The following is a 26121-nucleotide window of genomic DNA, read 5'->3' as shown; positions in this document are numbered from 1 at the left end:
TGAGCACTTGAAATGCCATAGCATACAAGGCTACGGACCAAATGCTAGAATATGGGATTAGATTAGACAGGGCTTGATGGCCGGCGCGGACACGATGGGCCGAAGGGCCTCGATCCGTGCTGTATAACTCTATGGCCTAGAAATTGGGTTTTGGCTTAGCCAGGGCTTTAGCGCCGGGAGTTAGTGCCGGCGCTAAGTTCCCCTGCGCGCGCCAAAAATTCAGTAGCGCCGCGCCCAAATGGCTGCCGGCGCTACTGAAGGGTCTTAGCGCCTGGAAAAGGGCGCCAACTGCCGTTTAGCGCCGCAATTCCGGCGCTGCGGCACCCGATGCGGTGCGGCAGGCTGGGGAAGTGCAGGCCTCCTCCTTCCGTTAAGGAGGAGCTGCCTGCACCCGGCCGCGGCCCGCGCAAATCTGTTTAAAAATGAGCCCGGCACCTCGGACAAGTGCCGGGCTTGCATCTGTTCCCGGGGGGGGGGGGGGGGGGGGGGGAGAATTCCGGGGAGGGAGCTGCGGGCAGGCGGCCGGCGGGAAAGCGGCCGGCCGCCACGGGGCCTTTAATGCGCCGGCGCAAACACATGTTGGACTCTGTTGCCAGAGTCTAGTTGCGGCTGCCACGGGCGAGGCGGCCGCAACTGAATTTCGGTGCTGGGGCCCGTCGGCATGGCAACCGGGACGCTGCGCACACCGATGACGTCATCGGTGCCGGCGCAGCGCTACCGGTGCAACGCCGCTTTAGGGCCCCAGGGAATTTTTCAACTGGCCATAACTCTGGCGCTAGTCCCTCTAGCGCCTCAAAAGCGGCGCTAAGGCTAGTGAATTTCTAGGCCTATGACTCTATAACAGTTGGAGTGAGACAAGGATACACACTGTTGCCTGATTTATTTAATCTATTACTGGAAGCAGTAATGAATCTTGCACTAAAAGATGATATTGGAGGAGCCTCCATATATGGCAAGATCTTAAACAATGCTGATGATATTGAACTTACAACATCTAAAACAGATTTGCTGAGACTAACTGATGTGTATGTGGAGAACAGAAAATTTGGATTACAGGTTAACAAAGGTTATGTCATTTGGGAAGCATCAGGAAGATGTATAAATTAGTTAGAGGGGATGCAGTTAAACAGGTGGAAAAGTTTGAATTTTGAAATCTTGGTGGATTAGTGTCAGTAAATGGGAGTTGTGAAGGAGACATCAAAAGAAGGATTGGATTTGTTTCTGTTGCTTTTGGAAGATTAAGCAGGATATGGAAGGCCAAAGATACTTCAGTAAAAATGAAGGCAAGAGTTTATAAAGCAATGGTTATTCCCATATTATTGTACGGAATTATAGCACAACAACATGGCTTGGACAAGAAACAACACGTATACACAAGATCCAAAAATGATGACTGTGGTGGTTTGGGCATGTTTCAAGAATGGAAACAGCTAGAATAACTTTCAATGGGCCTGCATAAAGAGGTACAGGTAGACTATCCTTTATCCGCACTTCTGAAAACCGAAAGTTTTTTTGTGGAGCGTAAATCGTGTGCACGACATAACCCGAGTGGCGCCAAACATGACCCGACGCGGCCGATGCTTTTCTGACCTGATTTGTGGGCCAGCTTAGCGTAGGAGTCAGCCGATTTCCGGCTTTCCCACAACTGGCGGCGGCAGTCGAGCCCCAGACCCCTGCTAAGTCAAGGAATTCAGATACGGAGCAGGGGGAGCTGTAAACAGACTGGGAGCGGCAGCACAGAGAAGCAGGAAGGGGAATGAGACACGGAGCAGTCGCAAGAGGTAGCCTGAACTTTTAAAATTTATTAAATACAAATACTAATTACCAAATTAATTTAATGTTCAGAGTTTCCCAGTCTGAAATAATACCTTCTGAAATCCAAAAATTTCCGAAAACCGAAACACAGCTGGTCCCAAGGTTTTCGGATAAGGGATAGTCAACCTGTACATGGAACAAGAAGCCAAGGAAGATCACAGAATCACTGGACAGATAATTGTCAAGAGTGATTAGTCACAGGAAGGGATACAGATGACTGAAGTGTCAGCTGTGGCTTAGTGGGTAGCACACTCGCCTGAGTCAGAAGGTTGTGGGTTCAAGTTCCACTCCTGGGACTTGAGCATGTAAATCTAGGCTAACACTCGAGTGCTGCACTGTCAGAGGTGCCGTCATTCGGATGAAACGTTAAACCGAGGCCCCATCTGCTCTCTCAGGTGGACGTAAAAGATCACATGGCACTATTTCAAAGAAGAGCAGGGGAGTTATCCCCGTGTCCTGGCCAACATTTATTCCTCAATCAACATAACAAAAACAGATTATCTGGTCATTATCACATTGCTGTTTATGGGAGCTAGCTTTGTGCAAATTGGCTGCCGTGTTTCCCACATTACAACAGTAACTACACTCCAAAAGTACTTCATTGGCTGTAAAGCGCTTTGAGACGTCTGGTGGTCGTGAAAGGCGCTATATAAATGCAAGTCTTTCTTTCTTTCTTTAAGCGGCCTGGCTAGTTCAGAATGAACAGCAGTGGAGTGAATAAATTGGGCCATAACGTCCCTACTGAGCGGACAGACGGGAATTTAGTGGTAGTTGTAGTGTATGTACCTTTAAGAGGAACTATGTTTTTGAAGCCCCTGTGTACTGTAGTACCAGTAGTGACCACTCGGGTATATAAGCCTGTATAGCGTCTTGTGTAGTTAGTTCACCTCCAGACTTTGTTCAGTAAACACTTGTTAAATCAACTCCTGCATTCCGTGTCTCCATTAACACACGGATCGAACAGTGGCGACGAGTTAGAAATGAACTTACCTGCAATTCGGCAGCACCTCAAGGAGATCGATTCCTCAGACGAAGGTCGAAGCCAGAAGCAAGAAGCAAGTTAAAAATAAATAAATAAATAAATAAACTGTGCTTTCACCAGCTAAACGGGCTGGGAGTGCACTGATCCTTCCTGGGCTGGGGCTCGATCGAGTGGCTCTGCAGCGGGGCCGGGCAGCGAGTCGGAAAGCAGAAGCAAAGAGAGACAGAGGGTGGAACACTCAGGAGGCGGCCGGTGCTGCAGAGCAGGTCGGCGTTCGGACCGAGCAGAGGGAGGGGAAAGTCCCAGAGGGTCCGCTCCACGACGGGAACGGTTCTCCAAGTAACGGAGAAACTGTTTAAAAGATATATATATTAAAAAAAATAGAAATACCGCAAAAAGCTGCAGGTCGCAACGGGAACCACGGAGAACAGCGTTGGCAGCAGTGGCAGCGGCGGGAAAGCGCGGGAGGCGCCATCTTGACTCGGCGGGGAAGAAGGAAAAGCGCGGGAAGCGCCAATTTTGATTTTCAGGATGCCGAAGACTGGCAATATTACTGCTTTCGATAGTGATATAGAGGATTGGACCACATATGTGGAAAGAGTGGAGGTATATTGCAAGGCGAATGAAGTAGCGGATGATAAAAAGGCATCGGTACTTCTAAATCTGATGGGCGCAAGGACATACGGGCTGTTACGAAACTTGATCACTCCAGCCAAACCGATGGACAAGAATTTTAAGGAGATTGTTGATACCTTACAGGAGCACTTAAACCCAACACCGCTGCTGATAGTGGAACGATTCAAATTCTTCAGGAGGAATCAGCACAAGAATGAAAGTAACGCTGATTACCTCACCGAATTACGAAAACTGTCAAAGCACTGCCAATTCGGGGCAGACCTGGCAGATTCTCTACGAGACAAATTCGTCTGCGGTCTCCTAAGCGAAGGAACACAGAAAAGACTACTTTCTGAGAAAGATTTGACACTGGACAAGGCTGTCAGAGTGGCTGTATCATACGAAGCAGCAGCAAGAGGAGCTGCAGAGATACAGCAAAAGCCACAGGACTTCGGCACCCATGAAATGACACGGGGTTTCGAGAGATGTTATCGCTGCGGCAGATCCACCCATGACCAGAAGGACTGCTGGTTCAAGGACAAATCATGCAGGCAATGCGGAAAGATGGGACACATTGCATGTGTATGCAGATCTGGAAAGAAATCCGCTGACAGTAAAAAGGTCAATAAACGAAAAGTACAGAAAGGTACAAATGATGACGGACAGAAGCTCCGAAGACCAGAAGAGCGATAGCGACTCCGGAAACAAGAGACTAAGCTGTCTCAAATTACATAATGTAATTGCCAAAGAAGATTACCAGACCATTTGGGTTACCCTCACGATAACGGGGTCCCCAGTCAAAATGGAGCTAGATACAGGATCAGCTCTGACCGTCATGAGTCGACGGGATTACGAGCGGCTATTTCCGCATATACCTTTGAAAGACACATCCATTATCCTGAAGACATATACGGGGCAGAAAGTATACCCCAGAGGGAAAATAAGGGTGTCTGTTGTATACAACGGCAAGGAAATACAGAAGTTGTATTTATACGTTCTGCAAGATGGTGGTCCACCGTTGTTGGGACGTGAATGGATCAGAAAGATACGTTTAGACTGGCACTCCATTCAGGCACTGACGGTGACCAGTAAGAAAAAAAGTGATGATGACGTCATACCTGGACGATTAAAAGAAATCTTGGCTGCGCCAAAGAAGTGTTTCAACAGGAACTAGGAACCCTGAAAGGCGCCACCGCCTCAATAAAAGTGGAAGACGCGGCAATACCCAAGTTTTTTAAGGCAAGGCCGGTGCCATACGCAATTCGTCCAGCCGTCGAGGCAGAGCTGGAGAATTTGGAAAAAGCAGGCGTGTTATCCAAGGTAGATTGGAGCGAGTGGGCAACACCCAGCGTCCCGGTCATGAAGAAAACGTTGAATAATGATAAATCTGAAGAACAGAGAAAAATTTGCATCTGTGGGGACTTCAAGGTGACTGTAAGCCCGGTTCTTCACACGGTACAGTATCCTCTTCCGAGGATAGAAGATATTTTCGCCTCACTGTCCGGAGGGAAACGTTTCACCAAAATTGACTTAGCACAGGCATATCTACAGATGGAGGTTGAGGAGGCCTCTAAAAAGTATCTCACGATAAACACACACAAAGGCCTGTACCAGTAAAATCGACTGGTTTTCGGAGTGGCATCAGCTCCGGCTATCTGGCAAAGAGCTATGGAGCGAGTCCTGCAAGGGATTCCGGGGACTCAATGCTACCTAGATGACACCCTTGTAACAGGAGAAAACGACAACGAGCACCTTGCCAACTTGGAGCAGGTGCTAACGAGGCTGAGAGAACGGGGCCTACGAGCAAATCGCCCCAAGTGCAAATTTTTCCAGAAACAAATATCATATTGTGGCCATGTCATTAACGAAGAAGGGTTGCATAAGTCACCTGAAAAAATTGAAGCGGTCGTAAAAGCCCCCGCGCCTGAAAATGTCTCACAATTAAGGTCGTTCCTGGGATTAATAAATTACTATCATAAATTTTTACCGAACTTGTCAACGGTTCTGCACCCTCTTAACGCACTGCTACAAACGGGAGTAGTTTGGAAATGGAGCGAAGACTGTAAACGTGCCTTCCATAAATGCAAAGGCTTGATCACGTCCAGGGAAGTGTTGGCTCATTACAACCCTTCACTACCAATCAGACTGGCGTGTAGGGTTGCAAAGGGGTGGAAGGTTTCCGGTAAATTTATAGTAAATTTCCGGAAATTTTCCACGGGAAGTTTAGCTTGGGAATTTTGCCCAAAAAAGCACATGCTAGCATAATACTGTTTTTTTTTGTATTTCTTTCTTTTTTCACCCCCCACAGGTCCTCTCTTAAAATTACTAACAGAGATGGAATCTTAATTATTAAGGAATTTCTTAATCAATATATGTTTATCTTCTTACTTGGCTTGTTTTAATAATTACAAGTTTTGTGTGTGACTGTGAACAAATGTGTCCTGATTGGTTGGATGAGTGGATGAGCGATTAGCTCCCTCTATTTGTAATATTTGCATATCGAATTGTGATTGGCCTGCAGGCATCTGTAAGACTGCTATAGTTTTTTTAAGATCCAGGTTAGGGGTCCTGAGGGAAGTCATTTTGTTTTCTGCTGATGTTGTGATGATGCAGTAAGTAAATCAGACTTTATACCAAATAAACCAGTTACTTGTTGAACTCTGTTGTCCTTCAATTTAAAATATACAAAATAATACACTATTGGTGATGTAGCGTTGTGTGTGTACAGGTCATGCTTCCATCACATGGAGCAGCAGCAAAAATGTACTCACCCTGTTGCAATCGTGCTGATCGACCGCAGTTCAACACAGAGAGGAATGCCCTTTATTTCTCTGCATAGAACAATGCCACGTTTACCGTCGGATGTGTGGAAGCATTTTACCCCAGGCATTAAAGATGGAAAGACTGTGCACATGTGCAAACACTGTAGAAAGCCATATGTAAAGAATGCCACAAAGATGCAGCAGCATTTATCCAAATGCAACAACTTCACTCAAAGCTCACAGCAGTCAGCCCAGAGTTCCTCTGCTTCCATTCAAGAAGATGATGGTTCTCATTCAGCATCAGGCTCCTTATCATCAGCAGCTCCTGGCCCACTTGGAAGGTTCTTTGATACAATGGATAACCATAGCCAGAAGAATGCAGATGAGTGCCTTGCTCGAGCTGTATATGCAACAGGCTCACCCCTCATGCTCACAGCCAATGTGTACTGGAAGAGATTTTTCAATGTTATTCGCCCTGCATACTGTCCTCCCACCAGACATGCTTTGTCTACTTATTTGCTGGAGGCTGAGTATAACAGAGTCCAAGGAAAGCTCAAAGAAACGATAGCGATGGCAGACTGTGTTGCAGTTATCTCAGATGGGTGGTCAAATGTACGAGGGGAGGGCATCATAAACTACATCGTCTCCACTCCTCTCCCAGTGTTCTTCAAGAGCACAGACACACAGGCACATACATTGCTGATGAGCTGAAAGCGGTCATCAACGATCTTGGATCACAAAAGGTCTTTGCAGTAGTTACTGACAATGCTGCGAATATGAAGGCTGCTTCGGCTCAAGTGGAGGAGGCCTACCCTCATATTACGTCTATTGGGTGCGCAGCTCATGGGCTTAACCTGCTCCTCAAGGACATCATGGGTTTGAGAACCATGGAAGCACTGTACAAGAGAGCCAAGCAAGTTGTTAAGTATGTCAGGGGAAAACAGGTAGTTGCAGCAACATACAACTCCAAGCAAATGACAAAGAACAAGAACACCACACTGAAGCTGCCCAACAACACTAGATGGGGTGGTGTCATAATGTACAACAGCCTTCTGGAGGGTAAGGAGTCGCTGCAAGAAATGGCAATATCCCAGTCTGGGGATATGGAAACCACCATCAAGAAAATACTGCTGGATGATGTGTTTTGGGAGAGAGTGGTTAGCAGCCTTAAACTACTCTCACCAGTAGCATCTGCAATTGCTCAGATTGAAGGAGATGACGCTGTCTTGTCAGATGTTCTCAGGCTTTTTACTGATTTAAAAGAACAAATCAGCATTGCCCTACCCACATCCCTGCTGCTCAAAGCAGAGGAGAAGGCAATTGTTCAATTCATACAGACGCGTCAAGAATTTTGTGTCAAGCCGATTCATGCTGCAGCATACATGCTGGACCCAAAGCATGTTGGGAGACCAATACTTTCTGGAGAACAGGTCAACAGCGCTTACAGTGTGATTTCTACCCTCTCACACCATCTCAATCTGGATGTGGGCAAAGTTCTGGGAAGTCTGGCAAAGTTCTCTACCAAGCAAGGTCTTTGGAATGGGGATGGGATATGGGAATCATGCAAGCATATCAGTGCACATACCTGGTGGAAGGGACTTTGTGCATCTGAGGCCCTGTCACCTATTGCATCGGTGATACTCCAAATCCCACCTTCATCAGCAGCCTCTGAACGAAACTGGTCACTTTTTGGGAATACGCATACAAAGGTGCGCAACAGGCTGACTAACAAGAGAGTGGAGAAACTGGTGGCTATCCAGGCGAACCTACAACTTATTGAGCCAGATACAGAAGTGTCCACCACACAGCTAGACACTGACACAGGGAGGAAATGGACATGTCAGAGCCAGAGTCAGAGAATCAGGAGGAGCAATGAGGAGTAGAAGACTCAGAAGACTCACGAGTAGAAGACTCAAAGGGACAAAATAAGGACAAATTACAGGCTAAATAAGCTGACGCGCTTTTTATTTTATTTTAGATGGGTCTTCTTTGTGGGGGTTCAATAAAGTTCAAAATTATAACCTAAATAAAGTTTTGAAAGCCTGTTTTTATTTGTATGGAACAGTATGTCTATTTTGACGACAAAGATAATATAAGGGTCAGAGACAAAAACCATCAGTGTGCAAAAAAACTCAAAATTCCCATAAATTCCCAAAAATTCCCATGGAAAGTTTCCTCTTAAAAATTCCCAGAATTTTGCAACCCTACTGGCGTGCGATGCATCCCCTTACGGCGTGGGAGCGGTATTATCGCATAGATTCCCTGATGGCTCGGAGCGGCCGATAGCTTTTGCGTCACGCTCATTGAACTCAGCTGAGCGTATCTATGCCCAGATCGACAGGGAGGCACTCAGCCTGGTGTGGGGGGTGAAGAAATTCAACCATTACCTACACGGACAAAAATTTACCTTGTTGACTGACCATCAACCCCTCGTCTCCATATTCAACCCTAAAAAGGGTGTTCCCATTATGACAGCGCAAAGGCTACAGAGGTGGTCCCTTTTCCTAGGGGCACACCAATATGACATAGAATACAAAGGAACAAAACAGCATGGGAATGCTGACGGGTTATCGCGCCTACCGTTGTCAACGGTAGAAGAGGCGTCTACAGTGGACCCAGTGGAGATGTTCCACTCGACCATAGTGGAATGTCTACCGGTGACAAATTCTACCATTGAAAAGGAAACGAGAAATGACCCGACTCTCTCTGAGTCTACGATTTAACGGTGAAGGGATGGCCAGCACATGGCGAACCACTGTTGCCAGCATTCTCGCAAAGAAGAGAACAGCTGTCAGTGTGCCGAGGAACCTTGATGTGTGGATCCAGAGTGGTGATTCCACCCAAACTCAAGGATAAAGTGCGAAAGGAGCTTCACGAGGGGCATCTGGGTGGAGTGAAAATGAAGAACTTAGCCAGAGCGTTTGTGTGGTGGCCAGGTATCGATGGAGACATCGAAGAAATGACCAAGAGCTATCTAGGATGCCAGAAGGTCCAAAACGCCCCACCACAAGCCCGTCTACATCCATGGGAGTGGCCCTCATCTCCATGGCAAAGGGTACATATCGACTTTGCTGGTCCATTTATGGACTCAATGTTCTTAATCGCGGTGGATGCACACTCCAAGTGGCCGGAGGTAATAAAGATGTCCTCCACCACCACGGAAAAAACCATCACAGTATTAAGGACCATATTCGCCAGGAATGGGCTGCCTGAACAGATCTGTTCGGATACAAATTGCGGTCCATTATCAGAAGAATTCAGGAAGTTCTTAAAAAACAATGGGGTTAAGCACTACACGTTCGCCCCATACCATCCCGCCACCAATGAATTAGCTGAAAGGTTTGTCCAGACCTTCAAGAAGGCCATAAAGGCCATGGGTAATGAAGACATAAATCTACAACATAAGGTAGATAACTTATTGTTTGCGTACAGGAATGCAATACATGTGGTTACAAACCAAACCCCCGCCATGATGTTTTTCAATAGAAGACTAAGATGCCGGCTGGATTTGGTCAAGCCAAACGTCAGAAGGGACGTAGAGAACCGGCAATTTCAAAGCATGAATGAAAGGCCAACTAGAACCTTCCAGATAGGTCAACCAGTTTTGGCCCGGGACTACCGTACCGAGAAATGGCAGCCTGGAACTATTTGCACACGACTAGGACCGCTGATGTATACCGTGAACATTGGAGAAAGCATAATAAGGCGCCATGCTGACCAGATCATAGAGTCATCCGAAAAAGGACAACCTACACCACAACTCTATACGCCTAGTGATAAAGCAGAGATACCCATAGTATCTACCTCCGATCCGGTGATACTGGAACCACATGAACCCGACACTGGCATTGAAGCCGAATCGACCTTGCCAAAAGAACCTACTACACCACCGAGGCGTTATCCGGACCGAGTCAGGAAGCCTCCAGAGAGACTGAATTTGTAATTGATTAACTTCAGCAAATGTGTAGATTATTGTTCTTGTAAAATGTTATGTACTATTTATCTAAAAAGGGAGGAATTGTAGTGTATGTACCTTTAAGAGGAACTATGTTTTTGAAGCCCCTGTGTACTGTAGTACCAGTAGTGACCACTCGGGTATATAAGCCTGTATAGCGTCTTGTGTAGTTAGTTCACCTCCAGACTTTGTTCAGTAAACACTTGTTAAATCAACTCCTGCATTCCGTGTCTCCATTAACACACGGATCTAACAGTAGTAGCATATTTCATGCACATAAAAGGGCATATAGAGTCATAACGGCACAGGAGGCCATTCGGCCCATTGAGTCCATGCCAGCTCTCTGTAGAGCAATCCAGTTCAGTCCCATTCCCCCGCTCTATCCCTGTAGCCCTGCAAGTTTATTTTCCTCAAGTGCCTATCCAGTCTCCCCTTCCACCACTTCCATTGGCAGCGAGTTCCAGGTCCTCACCACTCGCTGCGTTAAAAAGTTTTTCCTCACATCCCCCCTGTATCTCTTGCCCAAAACCTTAAATCTGTGTCCCCTAGTCCTTGTACCATCAACTAGTGGGAACAGCCTTTCCCCGTCTAGCCTATCCAAACCTGACATAATCTTGTACACCTTCCTCATAATCTTGAGCCTTCAATATCGAGTTCAACAATTTCAGATCATAACCTCGGCCCCCATTACATTTTTTATCCACACCTTTGTTTTGTGCCCTTCCCCCTTTTTTTCCCTCTCACATGGCAGCTGTCTCTCATTCTGCCAGCGCATTTCACACCTAATCTAGAGCCGTCTTCTGTCTCTCCACTAGTCCTATCACCATCTCGTCTCCTTTTGAATACCTCTTAATGTCTCTTCACTTCTCTTTTGTTCTTTCATCCCCATTTCCCAGCCCCCAAACTGGCCTTTTAATCTGTTTCATTTCCTGTGTTTTTTCAGTCCTGATGAACGGTTTCGACCTGAAACGTTGACTCTGTTTCTCTCTCCACGGATGTTGCCTGGCCTGCTGAGTTTTACCAGCATTTTCTGTTGTTATTTATAATCTTGTACATCTCCATCAAATCACCCCTCAGCCTCTTTTGCTCTAATGAAAACAAATCCAGCTTCTCCAACCTGTCCTTGTGGCTAAGATCCCCATCATCATTCTGGTAAATCTCCTCTGCACCCTCTCAAGGACCTTCACATTCTTCCTAAAGTGTGGTGACCAGGACACAATACTCCAGTTGTGGCCTAACCAGCACTTTATAAAGGTTCAGCATAACTTTTCTACTTTTGTACTCAATACCTCTATTTATGAAGCCCAAGATCTCATATGTTTGCTAACCACTCTCTCAATATGTCCTGCCACCTTCAGGGACCAATGCACATTAACTCCCAGGTTCCTCTGTCCCTGCACACTCTTTAAAACTGTGCCATTAAGTGTATATTGCCTCTCCCTGTTCTTTCTGCCAAAATGCATTACCTTACACTTCTCTGTATTAAATTCCATCTGCCACTTGTCTGCTCATTCTGCTAGCCTATTTATGTCCTGTTGTAGTCGATTGGTATCATCCTCACTGTTTGCCACATATCCTTAACTGCTTTCCCGAGTCAGTGCCGGTGGCTCCTGGTTATAAGTCTCTGGGGAAAAATCCAACATCAGCCTCCCCTTTAAAAGACGGTGGTGATGACACCTTTAAAATACAAGTACTGGATGGCCCAGGGGCAAAGGGCACGCTGGCTGAGGGAGGTTACCTTTCAGGACCCGCTCCGCACTCCACTCTGACCCCGGGCTCGCTCCGCACTCCACTCTGGCCCCGCACTCTAACCCCGGGCTCGCTCCACAACTGTCGGCGCCATGCGCCGCATTCTGGGAGAGCGAAAGCTGGCGGCGCCTCTGTTGTCGTCACTTCCGGCCTGTCGCTGACCACCTTGCAAAGATGGTGTGTATGTGAAGCGCGACCGATTCTCTCTGACAGTTATGAAGGTTGGTTGGGGGTTTTTTAAGCTTGGGGGGAGGGTGTGGGGATCAGCGAGAAGCCCCAGGACTCGTCCTCTCCTCTCTCCCGGCGGTGTGCCGTACGGTAGCTGGGGGTGAGTGTGCGGCTCTACCTGTAATCACCTCGGCAACCGGCTGGGGCAACAGCGCCGCACTGCCCGCGGGGAGGAGCGAGCCTTCCAGGGGTACTGGCCCGGCAACGACACCCCCTCACCCCACGTTCAGGAGTGAGATCCTGGCCCACTTTGTGAGTCAGCGTTGCCTTGTGTTTCGTTCGGGCACAACCGATCCGATTGCATTTTAATTAGAAGATGATTTTCAAAATGTCAGCCGAGGAACTGCTTTTGTGTGGGGGGTGGGGGTGTCAGTATGGAAATGTTGTGAGGTGAGGTAAATCTGTACTCGGCTCACACAAGCAGTAATATATCACCATGTACTGCGCCTTTCCAGAAGTACTTTATTGATATATACAAAAAGAGCTTTCATTGCCTTGAAGAAATACTGCAGGCTTGCACTTCTTCAGAGAGCGCATCCCTTAAAAACTCTTAACAAGAGGAGGACAGTGAGATATGGGTATTATGTAATCAGCCTAATGTCAGCACCGGTGGTCTGTTGATGCTCAAGTGGTGAGAGAGAAGACTACGTAGTCTGGTAAAATATTTTTAAAAAACAATAAGTTGAAGATGATAGTGCCAGAATTAATTGAGTGTCTTTTTAACAAGACAAAGTGCTTAATTTGTACTGCTGGGAATGCAAACCAGGAGTATTCTTTTAAATGACCCTAGAAGAATAGTATACATTTTCACAAAACTGTACCTGTTGCAATGTAATAAAAATTTTAAAGTATTCATGAAATTTTTTTATAGAAGGTGTTTTAACATTGTATGCAAACTGTATATGTAGGCAATTGGCATCGTGGGTTGTAAGAGCTGTGCAAGGGTCAGTAAATGGGTTGTGTGCAGATAAGATTGCTGTCTCCATTAAATAATGGTTGTGGATTTTATGTTTATAGACATATAAAATCCCAACAAACAAAAGGGTTTGAAAGTCTAATATCCATGTCTGTACTTTATTGTAGAAGGTGGTATAAGGAAATAGTGTTAAGAAAGGATGTAATATTGCTTACATAAGCTGGATTACACTCTAGAAATTATTATTTCTGCATTCCTCCAATGCAGAGGCTGTTTTTAAGGTACTTTGGGACATTTTAACACTAGGTTGTTTCCGCTAGTTATATCAGCGCAATCCAGGTGGAATTGGCCCAATCAGTGCAACAGATCTCGTAATTTTACGTGAGTTACGCCCAAAACCACTTCTCTTCGTGTTTTCCCCGATCTGTTATGCTGGGTCACCCGAATCAGGCCTCAACCACAAAACTGGTCACGCTTCCAGATCAAAATTGCGAGATTCTGCCGATTGTGCTGGTTCAGGAAGGCTCTTCAAATTGTACTCATATTTTCTTAGGCAAGAATAGGCACGTTTTAAAAGTTTTTCCATATTAAAAAAATATTTAATTTATTAAGAAACTGACTAGTGTACGCCAGTGAAACTATTAAATGGTTCAGTATAGTTTTTTAAGTAATTTTCTGTGATTTTTAATTCAGGTAACTCACAGGTGGAGGTCTGGACACTTATTAAAAATGCTTATTTTTGGTGATAAACCCATTTTCAGCTATATTAATAAAATTGCACCAGATTACCACTCTCTTAAATAGATCACGGAATACTTTTCAATGGAAAGAAAAAGAACTATTAAGTTCTATTACGCTGCCCGATTGTGCTGGTTCATGGGAGATTTTCTGTTTGTGATTATGCAAATGAATTTTAGCGCAAACTTGAAGTCTGAGCTAACCAGTGTAATTTATGCACAATTTCCTGATTGCGCCCAAAGCAGAAACTCTACCCCAAGGAGTTCAGTCAACGCGGTACTTCTGTTTTAGCCACAGATCTGTATGAATAGTATTAAAGGTTGGTGCATTCTGTTTCATAAGTCATTTTTGTACTGTGGGGCAGCTTCATGAATCTGGAGGTATATTTAAAAAAAAGACTTCTATCCTGCACATTGGCTTTTTTCAATACCTACTGAGGCACCAATGGTAAAGTCAAACAGAAGAAGATACTAGACTTTTAATAATCGGCCTGAATTTGCGGTCGGAGGCGTACCTCCAGAGTACGCCTCCACCCTGCAAAATATATCCAAACTTACCACTTGGCTCCACAGCAACGGTGAGTTCGGGTCCTGGGCCTGCAGGCGTACGCCTGCGTAAAGGCCCACAGATCCCAGGGACGCATGCGGTTCGGAAACGTCCCTGGGATCACGTGGGCCAGGCCCTCCAATGAGAAAGGGTTATTCCATTGCAGTCATTTCCAAATGGAATCCCCAAATAATTAAATAATTTAGACAACTGTAATAAAAATTAATGTTCTCATTTTCAAATTTGATTAAAAGTCCCTTCAATACATCAAATACTACAAAAATTTAATTTTTTGAAAAATAATTTAAAAGATTTTAATCCATGCCAAAATTTTCATTAAATTATTTTAAGTGTTTTTGCATCATTTTTGATTTTTATGTTTTTAATTTAAGATTTATTTTAACTCTTACGCTGGTGAAAGCAGCCCCTATGCCTGCTTTCACCAGCCATAAGAGTTTCGTGGGCATTTGCTGGGCAGTAGTTGGGCAAATCGTCCAACTCTGTGCCAGCGAAAGACAGATCGCAAGTTCCGGGTTTTCACGCATGCGGAAACCGGGAACTTGCGAGGCCTTTCAGAAGGCGTATGACAGCGTACGCTCAAGAGCGCAAATTCCGGGCCATTAGCTGTGTGAAATTTGTATATGTGCATAAGCTGAGTCTGATGATAAATTCTGCAGGAGTGTCTGATGTTCAGGTTTTACCGATCATCTTGTCTACACCAAAATTAACCATGAAACAGAGTCAGCGTTTGTGAAGGTGGATTCTTTGACTCGGATAACAATTCTTGTGGATAAAATACAGCATATTATAGCAGAACGGATAGTCTTATTGTAAATTATTGCACTATTTCTTGACAAAATGGGAGAATTATTTTTCTCCATTAATGATCTTGTAACAAAATTGGAGCAACACATGGCTTTGCGCATTTTTACTAATGACAAGGAAGAAAAACAGGCCCTCTCCAGTTTGTCACTGAGGAATTTGTTTGTTGCTTAGGAGGAAGTACGGTACACGATTAGTAAAATCTGAGGGGCACCTGTTTCTCAGTCATTTTTCAGACAAAATCATGTGGCCCTCCGTTACTGCTTCAATGGCACCCATCATCACAAATTCATATTCATTCCTTTCTCTTTTGTTTGGGTCAGTTACAACATAAACCAGTTTACTATCTGCAAAATGCATTACAAAAAGTCTCATTTCATTGCAGGAACTGTCTATATGGTGATGGGTGCAAGACTCTTCACAAGACCTTGAATGACTGGTGTATGCTCCTTAGTAGGTTCATCTCTTGTGAATCTTCCACAGAAAATTATTCAAGGCACAGTTCTAATAGGATTTTCTGTTGTCATATAGCTTGTATATGTTTTATAGGCTGAAGAGTTTATTTAAAAGACAAAGCACGTGATCTTTATCTGGATTTGGACAAGGACATAGTCTGTGCTTTTCTATCTCATGGACAACCTGCTCTGTGGATAGTTATTGAAGTGCTTTGGCAACTGACTGCATCAAAGCAGACAGAAGGTGGTCCCGGAGCTGCGCTAGAGTGAGTGGCAATGACTGTTGGGAGGCCATGACGATCAGTGCTGGGACCTTTGCTGTTGTATGTCGATGATTAAAAGTGGGCACAAAGACAAAACTTCATTTTCCAATGATCTCAACATGGGGGTAAAGGTTTAAGAACAATCGAGAGCAGATGGATCTAATCGTAAGCTCGAGGAACAGCACCTCGTCTTTCGATTAGGCACTTTACAGCCTTCTGGACTTAACATTGAGTTCAACAATTTCAAACTATAACCCCTGCTCCCAATTTTCATGCTGTATGATTTTACCATCCACATTTGCAACATTTTATCTTTCCCGCCTCTTACTTCAGCATAGTAGGTTCCTTCAATTCCTCCCTCCCTCTCCCTGTCTCTGCACCTGCTTAATATCTGTTACATCTCTAGCCTTTTCCAATTCTGATGAAGGGTCCCAGACCTGAAATGTTAACTCTTGTTTCTCTCTCCACGGATGTTTCCAGCATTTTCTGTTATTGCAGATGGATCTAGTTGGCCAGAGAAATAGCAAATTTAATTTATTGTTGGCGTGTTAAAGTGATGACACTGGGGAAGAATTAAAAAAAAGAATTTGAACTATTAACTAAATTTTATCAGTCTACATGAGACAGCACAGGAAAGGGGTTTGGGGATATTGGTGCACAGATTGCTGAAACTTTTTCTTATCCGGCACCAACGGGACCGGCATGGTGCCGGTTTATCAAAAAGTCCGGATTACAGAGAGGTATAGTAAAAGGTACAAGAGCTCCGTACACAGCAACAAATCCAGGCTTCCCTGTTACTTAGCAACAGGTGCAGGAACTCGGCCACATGATCCAGGAACGGCCACTAATATGAATTAAAACTTACCTGAACCTACTCCTGAATTTTGCCGGTTAACAGAGATTTCCGGTTATTTCGGTGCCGGTAAATCGAGAGTTTCCTGTACTTGGTGTGAAGCAGCAGTAATTCGGATCCTAAGTTCTATAATGCATGAAATAGAAGATAAATCATAAGATGTAATACTGAGCCTATACGGGGCATTGATTTGTTTCCAACTGGCGTACTATGTCAAGTTCTCATTGCCACATCACAGAAAGGATTCCATGGTACTGGAAAAGTTGCAGCCAAGGCCTAGCCCTCTGAGGCCTGGCATCAAACACCTAGTTACGACAGAAACTGAGTTTATTAAAATTATAGAAAAGACTGAGAGGAGATCTTGGAATAGAATCATCATACAGCATAGAAGGAAGCTATTTGACTTATCATGCCTGTGCCAGCTCTTTGAAAGAGCTATCCAGTTAGTCCCATTCACCTGCTCTTTCCTAATAACCCTGCAGATTGTTCCTTTTCAAGTATATATCCAAGTCCCTTTTGAAAGTTACTATTGAATCTGTTTCCTCCACCCTTTCAGGCAGTGCATTCCCGATCACAGCAACTCGCCGCACAAAATAAATGTCCCAACAAAAACAGTGGTGGAAGCAGAATCCAGAATAGCTTTTAAAAGGGAATTGGATAAATATTTTAAAAAGAAAACTGTAAAAGGTTATCTGGGGAATGAGACTAAATGAATAACTCGTTCATAAAACGGACTCGGGCATGCTAGGCCAAATGGCCTCCTCCTGTGCTGTCAAATTCCATGATTTTCAATAAGTCTGGAGAATTACTTTAAACTAAATTACAAGAGTGGTGGAGGCAGAATCCATAACAACTTTAAATGGGAAATAGATAAATATTTGAAAAAGAAAAAATGAAAAAGGAATTGGATAAATACTTGAAGGAAAAATGTACAGGGCTGTCGGGAAAGAGCAGGGGAATGGAACTAATTGGATAGCTCTACCAAAGAGCTGGCACAGGTACGATGGGTCAAATGGCCTCCTTCTGTGCTGTATTATTCTGATTCCTTGTCCTAACAGCCCTCTGTCGGTAAACAAAATAAATCCCCACCCTTCATTTACTATTAAGTGGCCTTGGAAGTATGTAATACTTATCAGTCAATGCCTTACATTTTTCCATTCTTTCATCATAATTCAGACTTCTGGCACTAAAGATAAGACATGTAGCTCTTCTCTGCACTGCTGCCAGCCCTTGAATGAACATAAGAAATAGGAGCAGGAGTAGGCCAATCAGCCCCTCGAGCCTGCTCCGCCATTCAATAAGATCATGGCTGATCTGATCCTAACCTCAAATCTACTTTCACTCTCCATCCCACCCGAACCCATGTGATCTCCCGGGAGAGGCGAAAAACCAGGTAAAAAACCTAGTGGCCAATTTGGGAGAAAAAATCTGGGAAATTCCTCTCTGACCCATCTAGGCGATCGAAACTCGTCCAGGAGATCACTCTGTCCCTGTATTTCCTGCAGTACTTGCCTTCTGTAAGAGGTGATCTCCACCCCAGCCAGGAACAGGCCCAATTTACTCTTGAAGGACTCCTAGCTGGCAGCCTGTTCCCAAGGTCTCCACTAATCACTGTGAATAGAACCATCTCCTGAAATCTAACACAGAATTAGAACACAAGAAGTAGGAGCAGGACCAGGCTGCACGGCCCCTAGGCCCGCTCCACCACCCACAGGGCCATGACCGATCCGAACCTAGCCTCATGTCCGATTTCCTACCAGCTCCCCGTAACCCCTAATTCCCCTTACTTCTAGGTAACTGTCTATTTCTGTTTTAAATTTATTTAATGATGTAGCTTCCGCAGCTCTCTGGGGCAGCAAATTCCACAGACCTACCACCCTCTGAGTGAAGAAGTTTCTCCTCATCTCAGTTTTGAAAGAGCAGCCCCTTATTCTAAGATTATGCCCCCTAGTTCTAGTTTCACCCATCATTGGGAACATCCTCACTAGGGTTGCAAAATTCTGGGAATTTTTAAAAGAGGAAACTTTCCATGGGAATTTTTGGGAATTTGGGGAATTTTGAGTTTTTTTGCACACTGATGGTTTTTGTCTCTGACCCTTATATTATCTTTGTCGTCAAAATAGACATACTGTTCCATACAAATAAAAACAGGCTTTCAAAACTTTATTTAGGTTATAATTTTGAACTTTATGGAACCCCCACAAAAAAGACCCATCTAAAATAAAATAAAAAGAGCGTCAGCTTATTTAGCCTGTAATTTGTCCTTATTTTGTCCCTTTGAGTCTTCTACTCCTCATTGCTCCTCCTGATTCTCTGACTCTGGCTCTGACGTGTCCATTTCCTCCTCTGTCAGTGTCTAGCTGTGTGGTGGACACTTCTGTATCTGGCTCAATAAGTTGTAGGTTCGCCCGGATAGCCACCAGTTTCTCCACTCTCTTGTTAGTCAGCCTGTTGCGCACCTTTGTATGCGTATTCCCAAAAAGTGACCAGTTTCGTTCAGAGGCTGCTGATGAAGGTGGGATTTGGAGTATCACCGATGCAATAGGTGACAGGGCCTCAGATGCACAAAGTCCCTTCCACCAGGTATGTGCACTGATATGCTTGCATGATTCCCATATCCCATCCCCATTCCAAAGACCTTGCTTGGTAGAGAACTTTGCCAGACTTCCCAGAACTTTGCCCACATCCAGATTGAGATGGTGTGAGAGGGTAGAAATCACACTGTAAGCGCTGTTGATCTGTTCTCCAGAAAGTATTGGTCTCCCAACATGCTTTGGGTCCAGCATGTATGCTGCAGCATGAATCGGCTTGACACAAAATTCTTGACGTGTCTGTATGAATTGAACAATTGCCTTCTCCTCTGCTTTGAGCAGCAGGGATGTGGGTAGGGCAATGCTGATTTGTTCTTTTAAATCAGTAAAAAGCCTGAGAACATCTGACAAGACAGCGTCATCTCCTTCAATCTGAGCAATTGCAGATGCTACTGGTGAGAGTAGTTTAAGGCGGTTAACCACTCTCTCCCAAAACACATCACCCAGCAGTATTTTCTTGATGGTGGTTTCCATATCCCCAGACTGGGATATTGCCATTTCTTGCAGCGACTCCTTACCCTCCAGAAGGCTGTTGTACATTATGACACCACCCCATCTAGTGTTGTTGGGCAGCTTCAGTGTGGTGTTCTTGTTCTTTGTCATTTGCTTGGAGTTGTATGTTGCTGCAACTACCTGTTTTCCCCTGACATACTTAACAACTTGCTTGGCTCTCTTGTACAGTGCTTCCATGGTTCTCAAACCCATGATGTCCTTGAGGAGCAGGTTAAGCCCATGAGCTGCGCACCCAATAGACGTAATATGAGGGTAGGCCTCCTCCACTTGAGCCGAAGCAGCCTTCATATTCGCAGCATTGTCAGTAACTACTGCAAAGACCTTTTGTGATCCAAGATCGTTGATGACCGCTTTCAGCTCATCAGCAATGTATGTGCCTGTGTGTCTGTTGTCCTTCGTGTCTGTGCTCTTGAAGAACACTGGGAGAGGAGTGGAGACGATGTAGTTTATGATGCCCTCCCCTCGTACATTTGACCACCCATCTGAGATAACTGCAACACAGTCTGCCATCGCTATCGTTTCTTTGAGCTTTCCTTGGACTCTGTTATACTCAGCCTCCAGCAAATAAGTAGACAAAGCATGTCTGGTGGGAGGACAGTATGCAGGGCGAATAACATTGAAAAATCTCTTCCAATACACATTGGCTGTGAGCATGAGGGGTGAGCCTGTTGCATATACAACTTGAGCAAGGCACTCATCTGCATTCTTCTGGCTATGGTTATCCATTGTATCAAAGAACCTTCCAAGTGGGCCAGGAGTTGCTGATGATAAGGAGCCTGATGCTGAATGAGAACCATCATCTTCTTGAATGGAAGCAGAGGAACTCTGGGCTGACTGCTGTGAGCTTTGAGTGAAGTTGTTGCATTTGGATAAATGCTGCTGCATCTTTGTGGCATTCTTTACATATGGCTTTCTACAGTGTTTGCACATGTGCACAGTCTTTCCATCTTTAATGCCTGGGGTAAAATGCTTCCACACATCCGACGGTAAAGGTGGCATTGTTCTATGCAGAGAAATAAAGGGCATTCCGCTCTGTGTCGAACTGCGGTCGATCAGCACGATTGCAACAGGGTGAGTACATTTTTGCTGATGCTCCATGTGATGGAAGCATGACCTGTACACACACGACGCTACATCACCAATAGTGTATTATTTTGTATATTTTAAATTGAAGGACAACAGAGTTCAACAAGTAACTGGTTTATTTGGTATAAAGTCTGACTTACTTACTGCATCATCACAACATCAGCAGAAAACAAAATGACTTCCCTCAGGACCCCTAACCTGGATCTTAAAAAAACTATAGCAGTCTTACAGATGCCTGCAGGCCAATCACAATTCGATATGCAAATATTACAAATAGAGGGAGCTAATCGCTCATCCAACCAATCAGGACACATTTGTTCACAGCCACACACAAAACTTGTAATTATTAAAACAAGCCAAGTAAGAAGATAAACATATATTGATTAAGAAATTCCTTATAATTACTAACAGAGATGGAATCTTAATTATTAAGAGAGGACCTGTGGGGGAAAAAAAAGAAAGAAATACAAAAAAAACATTATTATGCTAGCATGTGCTTTTTTGGGCAAAATTCCCAAGCTAAACTTCCCGTGGAAAATTTCCGGAAATTTACCGGAAACTTTCCACCCCTTTGCAACCCTAATCCTCCCCGCATCCACCCAATCAAGCCCCTTCACAATCTTATGTTTCAATAAGATCGCCTCTTATTCTTCTGAACTCCAATGAGTGGAGTCCCAATCTACTCAACCTCTCCTCATATGTCAACCCCCTCATTCCCGGGATTAACCGAGTGAACCTTCTTTGTACTGACTCGAGAGCAAGTATGTCTTAAGTATGGACACCAAAACTGTACGCAGTATTCCAGGTGTGGTCTCTCCAATACCTTGTACAACTGCAGCAATACCTCCCTGTTTTTATATTCTATCCCCCTAGCAATAAAAGCCAACATTCCATTGGCCTTCTTGATCACCTGCTGCACCTGCATACTAACTTTTTGAGTTTCGTGCACCAGGACCCCCAGATCCCTTTGTACTACAGTACTTTCCAGTTTCTTGCCATTAAGATAATAACTTGCTCTATGATTTTTCCTGCCAAAGTGCATAACCTCACACTTTCCAGTATTGTATTCCATCTGCCAAATCTCTGCCCACTTACTTAGCCTAACTTAGAATGTTTCCCCTTTGTCTTGCTGATCAGAACTGGACACAGTATTCAAACTGTTCTGGCCAAAGCATAAGAAATAGGAGCAAGAGTAGATCATTCAGCCCTTCAAGCTTGCTTCACCATTCAATAAGATCATGGCTGATCAGCTACCTCAACTCCACCTTCCTGCACTATCCCCATATCCTTTGATTCTCTTAGTATCCAAAAATCTATCGATCTCTGTCTTGAATATGCTCAATAACTGAGCATTCACCACCCTCTGGGGTAGAGAATTCCAAAGATTCACAACCCTTTGAGTGAAGGAATTTCTCCTCATCTCTGTCCTAAATAGCCGACCCCTTGTTCTGGGACTGTGACCCCTGGTTCTAGACTCCCCAGCCAGGGGAAACATCCTCCCAGCATTTACCCTGTCAAGCCCCTTAAGAATTTTGTATGTTTCAATGAGATCACCTCTCCTTCTAAACTCTAGGGATTATAGGCCTAGTCTACTCAGTCTCTCCTCAAAGGACAATCCCCCCACCCCCACCCCCCAATCCTGGGAATCAGTCTGGTGAACCTTTGTTGCACTCCCTCTAAGGCAAGTATATCCTTCCTTAGGTAAGGAGACCAAAACTGTACACAGTACTCCAGGTGTGGTCTCACCAAGGCCCTATATAATTGCAGTAAGACGTCTTTATATTCTTATATACTTCAATCCTTTTGTAGTAAAGGCTAACATACCATTTGCTTTCCTAATTGCTTGTTGTACCTGCCTGTTAACTTTCTGTGATTCGTGTACTGTACAGTTTGATCGTGACTTGGATTCTCGATAGTTCAGCGTCTGTTGGCTTTGTTGATGAATGTTCTGCTTTGGTTTACTATGCTTTCCATTTTCCTTCCTACGTGCAGTACTTTACAGTTCTCCACATCACATTTCATTTACTGTTGTTCAGCCCACTTAATGGCCCAGAACTTGGTGTCGGGGGCTTGCCGCGCGTGCAAGCCCCCGATGTGCACTTACCCGGCGCGCCGACATCTGAAACCTGGCCCGCAGTGGATTTCCTGTCAGTGGCCCGGTTCTGATCTCGGCACGCTGTGCTAACCTGACCCAGCGGCGTAGTTAGTGCGATGTGCCGGCTGGGATCAGGTGAGCACTGTTCAGCCAATCAGGGGAGGGGAAACTTAATTCATAAGTTTGATAGTAAAGACTGTCAAACTCATGAAAAGTACGGCACCCCAAAACACTACTTAAACTTTAAATAAAATTTTAAAAAGCATCCCAATAATTAAATTAACTATGAATAACTTTAAAAAAACTATTTTAAACAATTAATCAAATTTTTGAAAAAATAAATTTAAAAAAAATAGGGTCTAAAACTAAACTTACTTTACTGTAGATTCTTTAAAAATAATAAACCTGTGGGGGGAAAAAAATTCTAAATTGTACTAAAAGACCACTTACCTGTAAAACTAAGTACTTACGTGTGGTTTTTCAATGCGTAAAAACCGGAACCCTTTACACATGCGAAAATCTGTAAAAATACAGGAAATCCAAGTCGCACGCGCTGCCCAATACCGCGCATGCGTTCAGCTTCTTAACCCCTTGGGTCAGAGGACAGGAAATGCCGGTTTTCAGCGCATGCGCTGTGCATGCTGAAAACCGGCAATTCCTCCTGGCACACGTGTGAGTATCCTGTCCGTACTCACGCGTTGTGACAGGAATTACTGGGCCAATATCTTTTGAATTCCTTCTTTAGTTTCTTGAGCTGCCTCATTATTCCACCGCCTCTCTTGGTTTGGTATCTTTTCTGCAAATTTGACCAATTTGCAATTATGAATCCGTGTTATTGATGTAAATTAGAAACTGTAGTGGTTCCAAAACTGATCCCTGGGGCAACCGACTCCGGAATTCTTTCCTCCCCTTACCCAAAGTAATTCCTCTGACAAGTACATGTTGTTTTCTACCATTCAGCCAATTTCTTACATAAGAACATAAGAAGTGTAGTGTCCGTGTGTAGATAAAGACACTGAAGACAGGAGTTGGTTCATAGGTCTTTACTAAGCAAGTCTGGGAGGGGGTTCTAAAGGATATACACAGTACACAGGCTTATATAGCCCAAGTGGCAATTACCGGCATTACGCACACCTGGGGCTCTTAAAGGCACATACACCACAATTCCTCCCCTTTTAGCTAACCAGTACATCATATTTTAAGTAATTATTAATTACATGTTATATGCAAAATAATATACATTGCTGTAATTAATTAATTATAAGTTAGTCTCTCGGGAGGCTTCCTGACTTGGTCCGGATAACGCCTCGGGGGTGTAGTAGTTTCTGGTGGTGTAGTAGGTTCTTCTGGCAAGGCTGATTCGGCTTGAATGCCAGTATCGGGTTCCAGTATCACCGGATCGGAGGTAGATATGGGTATCTACTTCATCGTTCGATGTATAGAGTGGTGGTGTAGGTTGTCCCTTTTCGGATGACTTTATGATTTGGTCAGCATGGCGCCTTATTATGCTTTCTCCGATGTCCACGGTATACATCAGTGGTCCTAGTCGTGTGCAGATAGTTCCAGGCTGCCATTTCTCGGTACGGTAGTCCTGGGCCAAAACCTGTTGGCCTATCTGGAAGGCCCTAGTTGGCCTTTCATTCATGCCTTGAAACTGCCGGTTCTCCACGTCCCTTCGGATGTTGGGCTTGACCAAATCCAGCCGGCATCTTAGGTTTCTATTGAAGAACATCATGGCGGGAGTTTGGTTGGTAACCATATGTGTCGCATTCCTGTATGCGAATAAGAAGTTATCCACCTTGTGCTGAAGTTTTATGTCTTCATTACCCATGGCCTTTATGGCCTTCTTGAAGGTCTGGACAAACCTTTCAGCCAATCCATTGGTGGCGGGATGGTATGGGGCAGACGTGTAGTGCTTAACCCCATTGTTCTTTAAGAACTTTCTGAATTCTTCGGACACAAATTGCGGTCCATTATCAGAACATATCTGTTCCGGCAGCCCATTCCTGGCAAATATGGTCCTTAATACTGTGATGGTTTTTTCCGTGGTGGTGGAGGACATCTTTATTACCTCCGGCCACTTGGAGTGTGCATCAACCGCGATTAAGAACATTGAATCCATAAATGGACCAGCAAAGTCGATGTGCACCCTTTGCCAGGGAGATGAGGGCCACTCCCATGGATGTAGAGGGGCCTGTGGTGGAGCGTTTTGGACCTTCTGGCATCCTAGGCAGCTCTTGGTCATGTCTTCGATGTCTCCATCGATACCTGGCCACCATACAAACTCCCTAGCTAGGTTCTCCACCCAGATGCCCCTCGTGAAGCTCCTTTAGCACTTTATCCTGGAGTTTGGGTGGAATCACCACTCTGGATCCACACATCAAGGTTCCTCGGCACACTGACAGCTGTTCTCTTCTTTGCGAGAATGCTGGCAACAGTGGTTCGCCATGTGCTGGCCATCCCTTCACTGTTAAATCGTAGACCCGTGAGAGAGTCGGGTCATTTCTTGTCTCCCTTTCAATGGCAGAATTTGTCACTGGTAGACATTCCACTATGGTAGAGTGGAATATCTCTACTGGGTCTACTGTAGGTGCCTCTTCTATTGTTGGCAACGGTAGGCGCGATAAATCGTCAGCATTCCCATGCTGTTTTGACCCTTTGTATTCTATGTTGTATTGGTGTGCCCCTAGAAAAAGGGACCACCTCTGTAGCCTTTGTGCTGTCATAATGGGAACACCTTTTTTAGGGTTGAATATGGAGATGAGGGGTTGATGGTCGGTCAACAAGGTAAATTTTTGTCCGTGTAGGTAATAGTTGAATTTCTTCACTCCCCATACCAGGCTGAGTGCTTCCCTGTCTATTTGGGCATAGTTACGCTCAGCTGAGTTTAATGAGCGTGACGCAAAAGCTATCGGCCGTTCTGAGCCATCAGGGAATTTATGGAATAATACAGCTCCTATGCCGTAAGGGGATGCATCGCACGCCAGTCTGATTGGTAGTGATGGGTTGTAATGAGCTAAAACTTCTTCGGATGTGATTAAGTCTTTACATTTATGGAAGGCACGTTTACAGTCTTCGTTCCATTTCCAAATCACTCCTGTCTGTAGAAGTTCATTAAGAGGGTGTAGAAGAGTTGA

At 44.7% G+C, this 26121-nt stretch overlaps 2 protein-coding genes across 4 annotated transcripts in view; one reads left to right on the top strand and one right to left on the bottom strand.

Annotated features, from left to right (window-relative positions):
* The window catches only part of lig4 (ligase IV, DNA, ATP-dependent), a 28068-nt gene extending 16105 nt beyond the window's left edge, over positions 1 to 11963 (bottom strand). The window contains exon 1 of one of the 3 annotated variants that reach the window (XM_085998631.1): positions 11868 to 11963. The gene's annotated coding sequence lies outside the window, so the exon portion shown is untranslated. The remainder of the gene's footprint in view (positions 1 to 11867) is intronic. The other 2 variants (XM_085998634.1, XM_085998633.1) reach the window with 2 other exon arrangements.
* Positions 11964 to 11978: 15 nt separating this feature from the next.
* Positions 11979 to 26121, top strand: part of abhd13 (abhydrolase domain containing 13) — a 90173-nt gene continuing 76030 nt past the window's right edge. Inside the window, exon 1 of the mRNA XM_085998635.1 lies at positions 11979 to 12099. The gene's annotated coding sequence lies outside the window, so the exon portion shown is untranslated. The remainder of the gene's footprint in view (positions 12100 to 26121) is intronic.

Source organism: Somniosus microcephalus, chromosome 10 (genome assembly GCF_052327205.1).
Source record: "Somniosus microcephalus isolate GS21.2 chromosome 10, FLI_Smic_1.0, whole genome shotgun sequence".
Taxonomy (NCBI): domain Eukaryota; kingdom Metazoa; phylum Chordata; class Chondrichthyes; order Squaliformes; family Somniosidae; genus Somniosus; species Somniosus microcephalus.
The sequence above is the reverse complement of the archived record's forward strand: the minus strand, read 5'-3'. Positions and strand labels throughout refer to the sequence as shown.